The sequence below is a fragment of the Gossypium hirsutum genome, chromosome A09 (genome assembly GCF_007990345.1).
Source record: "Gossypium hirsutum isolate 1008001.06 chromosome A09, Gossypium_hirsutum_v2.1, whole genome shotgun sequence".
NCBI lineage: Eukaryota > Viridiplantae > Streptophyta > Magnoliopsida > Malvales > Malvaceae > Gossypium > Gossypium hirsutum.
The window spans coordinates 74416266-74431807 of record NC_053432.1 but is presented as its reverse complement, the minus strand read 5'-3'; the positions used below and the strand labels follow the sequence as shown (position 1 = coordinate 74431807).

Sequence of the window (15542 nt, the reverse complement as noted above, 5' to 3'; positions counted from 1 at the left end):
ACTCTTCTCCTTGATTACTCTAAAAAAACCTCTCAAAAATTCTTTACAATAACTTTCTCCCCCAAAACTTCTTCCTCCTCTAAATACAAAATATGAGAAGGGTAATATAGCCATTTACAAAATATTTTTTATTGTTTATGTCTTCATTTGTAGGTACAAGTGGTGGTGGAGCAAGTGTGGCTAGTGGAGTAGGTAGTGGAGCAAGTGTGGCTAGTGGAGTTGGTGGTGGCAAAGGTTAGGATTTAGTTGAGAAAAGTTTAGGTTGTGGGCTAGGGTTTTTTATTTTGATTTGGGCTTAGGGTTTGGGCCATTGGGGTTTTGATGTAAATTGGGCTTTGAGTAGTTAAGATTTTGGGTTTTGGGTTTAATTTTGGTAGGTTAGGTAAGGCTAAATTGGGTTTTGATGTAAATGGGTTAAAATTGGCCTACAACACATAGTGACCATTCGACTATAAGTCATATACATAAATTATTTATCACACAACTTAATTCAAGTAGAACCAAAAGGTCACAATTCATCTAATATACACATATCAAGGCATCATCAATTATATACTAAAGGTGACTACTCAAAACTTACCTCGAATATTTTCGAACAGTCTCGGATCGGCTATTCAACTACTTTCTCTTTTCCCTTGTCCAACCTTGGTTCTCTATGCTCTTGAGCTTAAATTCAACAATTTTAAACTAGTCATTATTCGACTATTCAAGCATTACTTTCAGAATATAATATATATACGACTTTCACACATATAGATCATAGTAAGTTTATAAGAAAACATTAAGCAACTCGTTAACAAATTTTTATCAATATTTACCACATAATCACAAATTCACAATAAGCTGTCTTCCTGAGCAACAGTAACTAAATTATTTATAATTGGAGCTACGAAACTCCAAATCAATTGCCGTAAAATTTCCATAAAAATAGACTCATATATCTTTTATCCATAAAATTTTCAGAATTTTTAGCTTGGCCAATCAATACCATATTTTTCTTAAAGTTTCCCCTATTTCATTGTTTGACTAATCTGACCACTCTTCACTACGAATCAAATTTCTCATTGTACAGAATTCAAAATATGTTCTCATTTATTTCATTTGAAACTAGACTCATTAAGGAGTCTAAGAATATAAACTCCATCATATAACCATTTTTTTACAATTTATCATGATTTTATAAAAACAGAGTAGGGGATCTAGAAGTCATTTTGACCTTGTCCTTCATCACTTCAAATATCTCATTATCAAAAATTATTTTGCTTTTACAGTTTCTTTTATAAGAAAATAGACTCATTAAGATTTAATTACATAATTTATTCAGCTTCTAACTCAACTCCCACAATTTATGGTGATTTTCCAAAATCACGTTATTGTTGCTATCCCAAGCAGATTTATTACCAATTCATTCTTTCACACATTCTTTGCATGCATGTTATTTAAACATGCATATCACCAATCAATCATCACATATCTATAATTTCACTTAAGCATAATCTCTATTTCATCATTCTAAAACATTCAAAATTAAAAAATTTAAGCACAAAAATTCATAGCCGAATGTTATTTAACTTAAGCTACCATTATATTTTTACTTATCACTTCATACCATATTATCAAAATGAACTAATTATACTTATATAAATACTATCAAAGCCGAAACTTATGCATAACATTATTCAAGATTTATGCCCTTAAAAATTCATTTACAAGCCGAACCTCTTGATATGAAAACCTCTAATTATTTCATTCAATCACCCAACGGCATTTGCTCACATTTAACACTTGAAAACAAATTATTTGTTCAAGTAATTCAACAAGTCTAAGTTCATCCATTTCACATGTAAATACTAACAATTAAGTATTATCTAGCTCAAACTTCATTAAACTATAAGAACAACAATCTATCCCCTTCAATTTCTCCCATGGCCGAATGCTCAATACATCACACAACTCAAAATTTTGTCATGGGCTAAGTAAGAAACTTAATACCTAACTTAAAATATGCTAAAAATCCAAGAACTAACATGAATTACTTACCTTATTCAAGACTATAAAGGAGTAGCCGAATGCTTGTTTCCCCTCCATTCTCTTCTTAGAATTTTTAGCCAAAGAAATAAAAAAGATGAACACTTTTCTTTCTTTTCTTTGTTTTATTCACTTCATTAATTTAACACATTTTTTATTACATGTTTCTTACCACTATTTAATATAATAATATTAACCCATGCATATAATGCCCATAAGTATGAGCTTGGCCGGCCACTATTGTCAAAAAGAGATATTTGACATGCAAGTCCCATCTTTTTAGAACATGCATTAATAGACCACTTTTAAATTTAGCTATCACATTTCACAATTGTCTCACATAAGTCCTATTTAATAATTTCACATACAAATGACAAAATTAGAGCATGAAACTTTCACATATACATGTACACATATAATAAGCATAGAATATAACAATTAATTATTTTTATGACTCGGTTTTGTGGTCCCGAAACCACTTCCCGACTAGGGTCAAATTAGGGCTGTCACACAATCTATTAAACTCATTAGAACAGAACTCTAAGCCATTGTCTGTGCGGAGGTATTTTATTTGTTTTCCTGTCTATTTTTCAATCATAATTTTCCAAGACTTAAATGCGAAAAACACATCATTTTTCTTCTTCAGGAAGAACGTCCAAACTTTTCTGGAAAAATCATCAATAAAGGTTAGCATATAATTAGCTCCACCTCTCGAAGGCATCTGGATGACCCCCACCGATCAGAATGAATATACTCCAACGTTCCCTTCGTGTTATGGATTCCTCTGGTGAATCGAACTCTCTTTTGCTTCCCAAAAACACAGTGCTCACAAAAATTCAGTTTGCAAATTCCTTGCCCATCAAAAAGTCCTCTTTTGCTCAATTCTGCCATGCCATTCTCACTCATATGCCCTAGGCGCATATGCCAAAGTTTAGTAATATCATCATCTGACAAGGAAGAAGAAGCGACAGCTACATCACCAGTAACAGTAGAACCCTGTAAAACATATAACTTGGCAGTTTTTCTTTGCCTTTCATCACAACAAGGGAACCTTTGGAAATCTTTAAAACCTCACTTTCAGCTGTGTATCTATACCCTTTTGAATCAAGAGTACTCAACGAAATTAAATTTCTCTTCAATTCTAGAACATGTCGCACATCACTAAGTGTTCTGACAACTCCATCAAACATCTTAACTTTAATTGTTCCAACACCTGTGATTTTACACGAAGCATTATTTCCCATCAAAACAACACCTTCAGATACTGTTTCATAAGTTGTAAACCAATCCCGATTGGGACTCATGTGAAAGGTGCAATCTGAATTAAGTATCCACTCCTCGCTCACTTTAGAATTGTTGACTGAAGTGACTAGAAGTTCACCATCACTATAGTCTTCTACAACATCAGCTGCACCGAAATTTTTTGGTTGATTTCCCTTTTGATTCGTAGCTTCCCTTTTAATTTTGTTCTGTAGATTAAAGCACTCAGATTTAATGTGCCCTTTCTTCTTGCAGAAGTTGCAAGTTTTACCTCTATTTGAAGACTTTGATCTACCCTTAGATTTACCGCGAGGATTCCGTTCATGTGTCCTTCGACGATCATCATCAACATTCCGATCTTATCTCCCACGAACAATGAGACCCTCTCCTTGAGAGTCGGGTTTAACCACAAGATGCTTCATCTTATCATACGAGGTTAAAGAATCATAAACCTCATCAACTGTGAGAGACTCGAGACTATGTAAAATTATGTCTCTAAAGGTTGAATAAGACGGGGACAACGAATAAAGTAGAATCAACCCTAGATCTTCCTTATCATATTGAACCTCCATGGCCTCCAAGTTTGAGAGAATTTCTTTAAATACTGTTAAGTGTTCGTGTACAGACGCGCCTTCCTCCAAACGATGAGCATAAAGACGTTTCATATGCAACTTACTTGTTAGAGTTTTCGACATACATAATTGTTCTAGCCTCTTCCATAATGCAGCGGCGGTCTTCTCTTTCATCACATCCTGTAAAATTTCGTTGGACAAATGCAGATGTAATTGTGTTAACGCCTTTCGATCCTTACGCTTCTTCTCTTCATCTGTTAATGTTGAAGGCATCTTATCTATCTCTAGCAAGGCATCCTCCAGATCCATCTGCGCAAGAACTACTTGCATCTTAATCTGCCACAACTCAAATCTGGTGTTGCAATCCAACAGGGCAGAAAATTCACTATGTCGAATTCAAATTATTACAAGAGGAATAGACTATGTCTATTTATAGGCTTGTAAAGCCATATTCTAGTAAGACTGAAACACCTTATTCTAATTAAGATCAAATAGATAGAATTTAATATAGAATTTAATAAGGTTTAAAAAACCTTATTCTAAAATAAAATAAAAGAAGTGTAATTCTATATGGATTCTTCTTTTATTTTATTTTTCCACTATATTTTATTTAAATAAGGATTCGGGTCACTTAATTCTAACATATATATATATTTATATAGATTGATGATCAAACCTACATTTACAGGAATTTACTCACACTACAGGAAAATAGACTTTTAGCGGCGCTTTTAGGCGCCACTAAAACTTTTAGCGGCGCTTTCTAAAACGTCGCAAAAAACGCCGCTATAGGTAACGCCACAAAAATTTGTGGCGTTTATTGGAAAAAAACGCCGCTAAAAGTCAAGGCTTTTAGCGGCGTCTGTGGGAAAAACGCCACTAAAGGTCAAGGCTTTTAGCGGCATTTGTTGGAAAAGCGCCGCAAAAGGTCAAGGCTTTTAGCGGCGTTTGTGGAAAAAACACCGCTAAAGATCAAGGCTTCTACAAAAGGTCAAGGCTTTTAGCGGCGTTTGTGGGAAAAGCGCCGCTAAAGGTCAAGGCTTTTAGCGGCGCTTGCGGGAAAAGCGCCGCTAAAGGTCAAGGCTTTTAGCGGTGTTTTTTCTACAAACGCCGCTAATTTTGGCAGATTTGTAATATTTTTTTCACCAATATCCAGCCCTTCCCGCATTAAAATCCAACCAAATACAACAAATATAATATAAAATGCAGCCAAAAACAGCAAATTTAACATAAAAAATACAACCAAAGACATTAATTCTAAATGATACTTCAAATTTAACTAAAGATATATGATATAATTAATAAATAAAGTATAATTTAAAATATTTTTACAATAATGTTAAACGTAACAAAACTTAAAAACATTCTTACAATAAGAAAACTAATGTCTAAGACGGCGGCTTTTGCGATTGTTGAAACATATGCATCATCTGCTGAAGCTGTAGCTGGAGGTCATCGTACTTTTTGCTCTGTTCTGCTACCATCGCTCGTGCCTCTGCCTCTCTCGCTGCAGCCGTTGCCTCCCTCTCTACTGCCTCCGCTCTAAGTTGTTGCTGGAGTTCTTCATATTTTCGTTGAACCTCGGCAATTTGCTCAATCGTGTTCGCTTGCATCTGAGCTATCTGGTCTCTTAACCTCTGAACTTCAGCTTGAGCTTGACTTCCGGAAGGCATGTATTGTTGGGAGCCGGATCCAAAATATTGGGTCGGAGTAACAACAGATCCTTGAAATCGAACCCGACCGTACCTTTCAGGACCCAAAACTTCAGTGATAATTCTGTTATCAATGTTCTCAAGATTAACAGAACTATCACTCGAAGCAATCGCTTCATATTCCGCCTTCTTCTCCTTTAGTTTCTCCTAAAAATCAATTAAAGAGTTAGAAACGAAATATATAAATAAAAAGAAATGCAACATAACTTAACATTATTTAAAACTACTAATGATGAATTGAATTAAACAATTATAATTAAAGATTATAAATATTTAGAATAAATCAAATATTATTAAGTGAATATACCATAATTTCTCCAGCTTCGGATGTCATAGGAGATCCATCTTTCTTCCTATGCGTAATCTCAAAAAGCTGAAGGCGTCCAACTTTTTGTCCGGATTTGACTTCCTACAATATAGTAGTAAGAATATTATTTAATAATAGAAAGTTATTAATATTTGAAAGAATTAATAAATTCATAATACCTCGGCCTCAGCTACAGAAGCAAAACTTCTCGACCCTGCCGTGTGCGTGAATTTTTTTTTGCCTGCTGCTTATTCCAACTCGCTCACGGTCCTACATAATAAAATTATTATTCCGTATATAGTAAACACTATATATAAGAGTTTGGAAATACGCAATACATCTCCTTTCTTTGAATTCCAAAATCTAACCGCATCTTCCCATTGATACCTCAGCATTCCTGGCGGAACATTTCTCAGTTTTTCCTCGAGGCTTATGTCTTTCTTAAAATATTGTTTCTTTAAAGTGCTTTTATTGTCTCTCCATCTTTTACTTAATGCCTTCTTTATATAATCATCGGAGACTTCTAAAGCAAATCTCTCCTAAAAAAACATAAGTTTAGAATGTAAATATAAATGAAACTTAAACCAAAGTATTATAAATTGCATTCACATTTTGTTACCTTAATATTAGCGAGAGCCTGGTTTTTGTTGCTATCAGGCATGTGATGCCATGATTCGTAGTTGATGGGCAACATATTTGCATTTCGTGCTAAAATGCCCAAATAGCCTGCTAAAAGTCGAGCTTCAGATCCAACAGGCTGACCATGAGTATTTCTACTTACTTTAACATGCTCGACAGGATCTAAGTCGTATAAATCTCTAAGTAGCGTACGTCCTCGAACTCTACGCGTCCCACCACTTTCAGCTGAAAAATGATATACTATTATTATATTAAAATTGACAAATAATTCAATAATAAAAGTCAACACATGTAAAATGAACATAATATTACTTTGAAATTCTTCAGGTTCATCAAGTGTCTCCGGCACATTCGAAGATCCAACAACTGTCTACTGTTCACTATTTCTTTCTTCCGAATTTGGAGTATTCTGGACAATACTTAAATCTCGTACTCTTTTACGCATTTTTCCTGCAATACACATAAAATAATTAAAGTTTTAGTAAAAATTACAACAATAGTAGTACATATAAAATAGTTAAATTATATAACATGACAAAGATTAAAATTATAATATTACATATAATTAAAAAATTGTAAAATCTTACATCATTATTCGTAAATATCTTCATCCACATCATGTCGAACCCATTGATGTTGTGTATTAGTACTAGGGATATTTTCATCTAAGTTTTGTTCTGGAAAAGGTAATGTTTCTGATCTTTCGACGATGTCATCTCTACTTCCATTACCCATTTCAAACAAGTCTCTAGGGGTGTTCCGGAGTACAACATACCAACCTTCATCAGTTGGATCTTTCGAATAAAAAACTTGTTTCACTTGAGAGGAAAATACATATGGCTCGTCCATCAATTGTTGTCCAGTGTGAATCAAGCGAGAGAAATTCAACATTGCAAAACCAAATTGATCTTCTTTAATTCCTCGAGCAGTATTAACATCAGCCCAATCACACCGAAATAAGACAACTTTCCATCTGCCATAGTAATCCAACTCAATAATGTCGGTAAGAAGTCCGTAATACTCCACATTACCCTCAACCGGATTACTGTCCCTAGCACTAGCATAACTTGTAATTGAAGAATTAACAGCAACTCCACAATTTTGTGTTCTCCTCATTCTCTCACGATACTTTGTATGAAATCTGTATCCATTGATGAGAAAGGCACTATATCTTTTTATTATTCTGTTCGGACCTTGGGAAAGCCATTTAACTTCGTCATTGACGTCCTTTCCACTCCAAACCTATTGAATCGAAAGTAAATTGAATAATTAACTAAATTTCAGGATTATATGTAACTTATTAACTTTAGTTACATACCGTTTGACTTAACCATTCATGAAAAGATTCTGTGAATAACTTATTAGTCTCTCGATGTTGCAATCTTCGAGAGCGTGCACGAGATCTCAAAATTTGTTTGTACTCACTATGTTAAAAACAAGTGTATTTGGTTAAAAGATAAACAAATCAAAACGACAAATATGTGAGGAAATTTTAGAACTTACTTGCGTAACGGTTCAACTAAATCGTGGTGAAAAAGTACATATCGATGTGCTTGTATCCACGATATATCATCTAATTCTGCAATTTCAACTTTGTCGATTGGTTCTCCATAACTTTGGAATAAATAAGTTTCAGCCAAGTTATGATCATTGAGCCCAGCATTTCTATTTGGTCTATTCAATCGTGTTTCAACATCTTCTAAATATCTAGAACAGAATGTCATGCACTCATCTGCCAAGTAGCCTTCAGTAATTGATCCTTCTGGATAACGCTTATTGCTACAATAAGATTTCAATTTGCTTAGGAACCTAAACACGATATACAATATTTATCAAAAGTTGTAACTAAATGTATAGATGCGAATAAATAAATACTTGACAAATAAATTAGCACCTTTCTATTAGATACATCCATCGATAAAAAACCGGTCCACCAAGTATTGCTTCGTGAGGGAGATGGATTACCAAGTGAACCATAATAGTGAAGAAGGAAGGTGGAAAGATCTTTTCCAAATTGTATAAAATCAAAGCAGCTCGATCCTGTACTTTCTTAAGTTCTTCAACATCCAAAACTTTGCCACAAATAGCTTTCATTATATTGGATAGTTCAATTATACAGGACGTCACATTTTTTGACATGCAGCACCGTAAAGCAACTGGGAGTAAATCTTGCATTAAGATGTGGTAATCATGTGATTTTAATGAATATAATCTTTGATCTTTAAGACTCACATCGAGATATATTTGACGCATACGCATCTGGGACCTTTATATCCTTCAACACCATACAAAACACCTCTTTCTTTTCCTTTGACATTGAAAAAATAAAAGGCGGCAACCGATATTTCCCATTCAGAAGTACTTGAGGATAAAGATCACGCCGAATTCTCATGTCAACTAAATCAAGTTGACTCTAAAGATTGTCTTTTGATTTTCCATCGACATTCAAAATTGTCCCAATTATGTTCTCATAGACATTCTTCTCAATATGCATGACACCAAGATTGTGGCGTAAAATATTATGCTCCCAATAAGGTAATTAAAAAAAATACTTCTTTTTTTCCACAAGTCTGCCTCATTAGGATCATCCTCTTCGTCAGATTCATCATCAGATTCATCTCTCGATAATCTCTTTGATTTCGTGTTAGGTGGTTGATTTATCTTCCCATAACTAAAGTTGATATCTTTTAACATAAACAAGATTTCAGATCCAACGGTCTACTGAGGAGCTCCTCTGTACTCTTCAGTACCGTCAAATAGAGTCCTCTGAAATCTAAATTTATGATTTCCATCTAACCACCGACGATGGCCCATGTAAGAGAACTTATTCCCATTGTACAACCACTTCGAACAAGTTTGCGCAGCACAACAAGGACAAGCATAACGTCCTTTAGTACTCCAACCCGATAAATTAGCATAAGTCGAGAAATCATTAATTGTCCACAATAAAGCTGCACGTAAATAAAAGTTCTCTTTTCTTAATACATCATATGTCTCAACACCCGACCATAATTGTTTTAACTCTTCAATAAGTGGCTGCAAATAGATGTCAATATCATTTCCGGGACCTTTCTTTCCAGGAATAATATACGAAGATTGCTTCATGCAAATCCATGGAGGTAAATTGTAAGGAACAAGCACCACAGGCCAAGTATTGTACGAAGTACTCATGATTTTAAATGGATTAAAGCCGTCAGCTGCTAGCCCAAGCCTCACATTTCGAGGATCGCTTGCAAAGCTTAAAAATTTCAAGTCAAATGATTTCCAAGCTAAAGAATCCGCAGTATGTCTTAATAATCCATCATCGGTCCGTTGATCATTATGCCACCTCATAGATTCGGCCGTCTTTGACGACATGAAAAGCCTTTGAAGTCTTGGTATTAGGGGAAAGTATCGCAAAACCTTAACTGGCTTCTTTCTTAACTGTGCCTCACCTTCATCCGCATTCACATCTTCTGTATTCCCATTCATCCAACGAGACTTGCCGCAAACATTACAACACTGTTGGTTCTTCTGATCACCCCAGTACAACATGCAGTCATTTGGGCAACTATGAATTTTATCGTACCCAAGGCCCAAATCTTTTATTAGTCTCTTCATATCTTAACAAGATTGGGGGATTTTTGCAAAAGGAAACATCTCTCTCAGAAACTGTAGCAGCATTGTAAAAGAATTTCCAGTCCACCCTCCCAAACATTTTAAGTGAAATAAACGAATGCAGAAGGACAATTTCAAATATTTTGATCCCTCGTAAAGTGCTTCGTTCATTTCATTAAGTAAATTGTAGAACTTCGCCGCTTCTTCATTTGGCTCCTCATAAAGTGCACTTGTTCTCGTTTCGCCAAAAATATTTCCACCAATATTACAATCATCGGATGCAATAAAGTCAGGTGGAAACGATTGCTCACCATGACTGTGCATATTAAATTCATCTCGCAACATACCTTCCATGTCATCTTGTCTAACATACTGATGGTAATCAGTATCAGGATAAGTCGGATTAATCGTTGAAGAAGTTCCACTAGATGTACACTCTCCATGGAAAATCCATTTTTATACCCCCGAATAAAGCCATCAACAATTAGATGTTCGTAGACAACTTCACGAGTATGCCAATTGATGTTGCCACACTTCTTACACGGGCAAAGAATCATATTCTCTTGGCTTGCATTTTGAAATGAAAAATTCATAAAAGTTTGTACTCCATTTCGATAGGCGTTGCTTACCCTTGACAATTTCATCCAACTCCTATCCATTTTGTAGTTCTTGAATTCTAAAGTTGATAATAAATTACAAAGGTAAGCTGTTTATTATGTAATTCTTGATATGATATATTTTTATGTTTTATGTAAGTTATGTAGATTATGTAAGTTATGAAATTTGAACTTTAAACTATATGCTTTTAAGGAAATTATTAGATTACACTACATGTATTAGTTAAGTTATGTAAGTTGTTATGTACGTTATGTGAGTTATGTAAATTATGTAAGTTATGTGAGTTATGTAAGTTGTTATGTAAATTATGTAAGTTATATGAGTTATTGTTATGTAAGTTGTTATGTAAATTATGTAAGTTATATGAGTTATGTAAGTTATGTAATTTATTTAAGTAATGATCAATATTAATACTATTTTGATAAAAATTAGTTATAACTTTTAAAGACATTTAAAATTATTAAATATTAAAATCAAACATTATTAATATAAAAAAATAGTAATTTGAATATAGTAATTTTTTAAGATTCATCATACGTGGCGTTGTTACACCTAGGGAGGATCCATTATATCTTACAGCTCGATATAAGGCAACCCGTCAGGTTTCCAGCCTATATACTTTAAATCTTTAAAATATTTAAAAAAATGTTGGAGAGAAGGTCAGTTATTGTTGTAATTTTAATGGACAAGCAAGCTACATGGTAATAAATATTCAATAGTAAATGAGCTCGATAGAACTTTTTTCAAGTCTTTTTGAATTTTTTAAGATTCATCATACGTGGCATTGTTACACCTAGGGAGGATCCATTATATCTTACAGCTCGATATAAGGCAACCCGTCAGGTTTCCAGCCTATATACTTTGAATCTTTAAAATATTTAAAAAAATGTTGGAGAGAAGGTCAGCTATTATTGTAATTTTAATGGACAAGCAAGCTACATGGTAATAAATATTCAATAGTAAATGAGCTCGATAGAGCTTTTTTCAAGTCTTTTTGAATTTTTTAAGATTCATCATACGTGGCGTTGTTACACCTAGGGAGGATCCATTATATCTTACAGCTCGATATAAGGCAACTCGTCAGGTTTCCAGCCTATATACTTTGAATCTTTAAAATATTTAAAAAAAGGTTGGAGAGAAGGTCAGCTATTGTTGTAATTTTAATGGACAAGCTAGCTACATGGTAATAAATATTCAATAGTAAATGAGCTTGATAGAACTTTTTTCAAGTCTTTTTGAATTTTTTAAGATTCATCATACGTGGCGTTGTTACACCTAGGGAGGATCCATTATATCTTACAGCTCGATATAAGGCAACCCGTCAGGTTTCCTGCCTATATACTTTGAATCTTTAAAATATTTAAAAAAAGGTTGGAGAGAAGGTCAGCTATTGTTGTAATTTTAATGGACAAGCAAGCTACATGGTAATAAAATTAATTCATACTTATTCATACTTAAGAACATACGCATTGGAACCAGTAGCAATGAGAAGAAGATACGCATTAGAACTAGTAGCAAAGAGATCCAAAGGATAAGCATAATAAGCAAATTAAAAAAATTAAAGACAACATAACAAGTCTCTAAGGATAAACAACATAAGCAAATTAAAAAAATAATCAAAGGACAGACTTGAAATAAGTTAAAAACATGATCCATTAATGGTCCATTAAAAAACAAGTTAAAACAAATTTAACAAATTAAATATACATACCTATTTGAAATTGTAATTACCTTGTAATTAGCTCATGGAATACATACCAAATATAATCTCCTAGAAATAAAGATTTAGCAAATTAAATATACATACCTCTTAAAAATTATAAATTGGATGGAAGAGTCAATTCTAGCAAATTAAATTACACCTGCAAACAGTAAACAGCCATAAAATAAAAAAATAATCTGACTCAAATATGCCTTTCAATAACATTATAGCATCAACCTAAATTATTAAATTGGTTGAGCTATGGTAACACCCTCAGCTTCTTAACAACACTTTTGCCAGTTCACTCTAGTTCAAAATTTATTAAAAAAAGGTAAATATTTAAAGGATCCTCACTACAGTAATGGCATCCTCCAGTCTAATTATCATCGAGATTCAAATTTAAGAAGAGCTACTAAATCACTAACATAGATACTTAGAATTGCGATGTGTCCGGTAGAATATATTAAAAAATTAAAAAGAAAAAAAAACTCATCGCAATCTAAGCTTTATTGTCGAAAACTAGGTTCAAATGTGTTTCTCGATTAGTTCTTGAATTTTTTGTCACTAGAACTTTTAGGTGAAGAACAAAAAAAGATAAATATGTTTATAAAGGAAATAATATTTAATCTTTTTTTTTGGATATTTTAGTTAAAAAATTATATCGTGCCACAAAATGATTGGTTAAGGGAATTTCTTTAACAACAGAATAAAATGGGTAAGTGGTATAGTTTAAGTACCACTTATGACAACAAAAAAGTTTAAATATCAATTTGGGAAAATAAGTATAGTTTAGTTATCATTTTGTGATTTAAGTATATATATTTTTTATATAAAAAATATAAAATGAAAAAAAAAACACTTAAAACAAGTGAATTAATCATTATTCAATTGAGTTAAATCCATTTAACTCATCACAGAAGTCTAGGGTAATATGCTGGCAAATGGATAACCCCAATGTCATGATGTACGAATGGATAGCCCCACCTTCTTTCTTTTCTAGCCGGCAAGCAATTGATCCGACACAGATGTCACTGTAATATGCTAAGGTAGCATGCAAAAGAGTGATTGTTAGAACAAAATACTAATTTTTGGATAACACAGGCTATTCTCCAACTTACTCTCATCAGGTCTCAACTCATGTAATAGCTATGTATAACAATCACATCATCTGTTACGTGAATATGCATGCGTCACCACAAACAATTTATTCCGAGCCATCAAATTGAATAAAAAATAATTAATTACAACTTTCTAACCATCAATGTGTAACATAGTAATTGATATCATATGATGAAGCCACTATGACAGAGACATTACAAACATGCTCTGCACATTCATAAGATCATAGAGTTAAAAGAGGATAGAGTTGCTCCAAACTTCAATTGAGTGTATTTCTTAGAGCATGACTTGAGGATTAAGGAGAAAATAAAACAAATATGCAGTTACCAAGACAGAAGGAAACGATAAGATAACTTCTCTCCAAAAAGTAACAGGTTTTGGAATTTCTACAGTTTCTGTGAAAAGATATAGACCATCAAGCTCAATAGGTGCCCTCCAATGCAAGGCAGCAAATTTCAGAATCAGGAAGTCTTTAGCCAGGGTTTTTATGACTCTAAAGTTCGCCAGAAAACTTCAGGGATAACTACTACCCACTATTTAACAGTGTAAAAGCAATGCAGGATAAGGAAGGATGTATTAATGTTACACAATATGCAGAAGATCATGGAAGAAAAGGTGACTGGACCAGCTAAGATTGGTAACATAAATATTTGAGTGTAAGGCAGCACAAGCACAACAGCAGAAGCAAAGAGTGTTTTTGAGGCATGTTTTCATGAGGATGACTGGTGACACGCATTTTTAGAGTTTAATAAGCCCAGAATATTGACCATTGAAACCAAAACACAATAAATAGAGCAAGCAATTCAATATAGGTTGGGTTATCTAACCTAAACTATCTAATCCAACAAGGAATTGCTTCTACCAATGATCACATGAGAAGACACTAAACTGATAACCGAAAACATGTTTACGGTATTGAAACATCAAGGATAAAGTTTCTAGTCTTGGAGAATCTATACATATTAAAGTTTTTTTCCAATCATGTATAATCAAATGCCAATATAAATCAAACTAGCCCATAAAAGGCCATCAATCTTCCGACTCAAAGAACCAAAAAGCCAAAATCAAACGCAGAAATCAAAACCAACAAAATAAATTCCCATAATAGGAAACTAACTACATACGCAGAGGGAAAGAGAACAACAATAAAATTCCCAATAGATGGCATATACTAAAGAACACAAAAGAAAAAAAAATATAAATGTCAGCATGCTAAAGTCTAGGGTTCAAAAGAACAAGTAAATGAGAGTACCTTGATTTGATGGATTCGCCAAAGGTAGCCTTCAATCGGGTTTGATTTCAAAATGAAATCCCTTAATCTTTCTGCTTGCTGCAAAAATAAAACAGAAGTGAAATCGAAGTCGAAATGAAATAAAAAATAAACGGCTTGCTTGCTGCAATGAAATCAAAATGAAAGAAGGAGCTTTGGGTTTGATTAGAAAATTATAATACCTGTCGATCGAAAAGAGAGAGGGAGACAGCAAATGGGTTTGATTTGGGGAAATTTTGGGGTTTTGGGGGAACTATGATTTGGGGGAAAATGAGGGTTTCGGGTTTGCAATGGGGTGAAATGGCTTAGTCTGAGAAAGGATGAGAAAGAAAAGGGAATTGGGAAAGAAAAGGGAATCGGGGGAGAGAAATAGAAGGTAGACGCTGAGAATGGCTGAGAAAGAAAGTGGAATCGGGAAAGAAGGGAATTGGGGGGGGGGGGGGAGAGAAATAAAACGGCGTCGTTTCAATCAAAACTAAAATTTAGCCGCGTATTTTATCAAAACGGTACCGTTTTATTTAAAATAAATTACTTTTTGCGGCGTTTATGCTATTGCTTGTCTTTTGCGGCGTTTTTATCATAAACGCCGCTAATGTTTGACTTTTTTATAATTTTTATATTGAATTTTTATATCTTTTATATTAATTTTAAATAATTTTTTTAAAAAAATTTAAGTAATATTTAAAATAATTAGATTAAATTTTAATTTTTTATATAT

General features: G+C 33.5%; 1 long non-coding RNA gene across 2 annotated transcripts; it reads right to left on the bottom strand.

Annotated features, from left to right (window-relative positions):
• Window positions 1–6830: 6830 nt before the first annotated feature.
• Window positions 6831–15248, bottom strand: LOC121206188 (uncharacterized). Of its 2 annotated transcripts, XR_005901219.1 has the most exons (5): window positions 15007–15248; window positions 14807–14884; window positions 13420–13476; window positions 12541–12595; window positions 6831–6968 (listed from the first exon to the last, which is right to left on the bottom strand). It is a non-coding gene; the product is annotated as an uncharacterized lncRNA (long non-coding RNA). The 2 variants fall into 2 exon arrangements; XR_005901218.1 differs by lacking the exon at window positions 6831–6968 and having other exon boundaries at window positions 12540–12595.
• Window positions 15249–15542: the final 294 nt, after the last annotated feature.